General features: G+C 57.0%; 1 protein-coding gene across 6 annotated transcripts in view; it reads left to right on the forward strand.

Moving 5' to 3' along the window:
• Nucleotides 1–712, forward strand: part of LOC102674871 (solute carrier family 12 member 6) — a 146675-nt gene that overhangs the window by 115251 nt on the left and 30712 nt on the right. The gene's annotated exons all lie outside the window — the stretch shown is intronic.

The raw sequence follows: 712 nt of genomic DNA on the forward strand, positions 1-712 counted from the left end.
GCGGTGGTGCGGTACGGTGATCGCTGCTCTTACTACCGTGTGCGACGTGTATCCATCCATCCATCCATCCATCTCGACTTCCACGCCTTCCTTCGAAACGAATCCAGAGGTTTGGCGGCGTGGTGGTGGGTAGAAGACACGGAGCAGCAGACACACCGACCGACCGACCGACCGACCGACGACCGGAGCGCCGCCAAACGGGTGGCGGAAACGGGAGAAGGAGAGGAGACATCATAGAGGGAGCGGCGGTGGAAGGGGAAGGGAGGCGAAGGTGGTCCAGCACTCCGCAGCGTCCACGAGCCACGAGGAAGACGAGCGTCCAGGGGTGGTGACCTGCACCCCCAGCGCGAGAATCCCAACCCTTCGCTCCAACTCTTGCTCGTTCGCGAGATATTACGCGCTGCGCGGGATCGGCCTTTGGTGCCTTGCTCGGCTCTCGTTGTTCGTTGCTCGAGATAGAGACTTTCCTCTTTTCTTTCCTTTTCTTTTCTTTTCTTTGCTTTGCTTTGCTTTTCTTTTTCTTCCCCTTCCTTTTGGAAAATTCGATCGACTCGAGCGAAAATCGGGGAGCGGAGGAGGAAAGTTTTTCGAGAGAAATAAAGGAGGGAAGGAAGGAGTGAAGGAAAGGGGGAGAGAAATTTACCCGGTCGTGTTCACCTGTCGATGCGCCTCCGTGGCAATCGGAACGATCGATCCTCCCGAACACGGACGC

Source organism: Apis dorsata, unplaced genomic scaffold (genome assembly GCF_000469605.1).
Source record: "Apis dorsata unplaced genomic scaffold, Apis dorsata 1.3 scaffold_161, whole genome shotgun sequence".
Taxonomy (NCBI): Eukaryota; Metazoa; Arthropoda; class Insecta; order Hymenoptera; family Apidae; genus Apis; species Apis dorsata.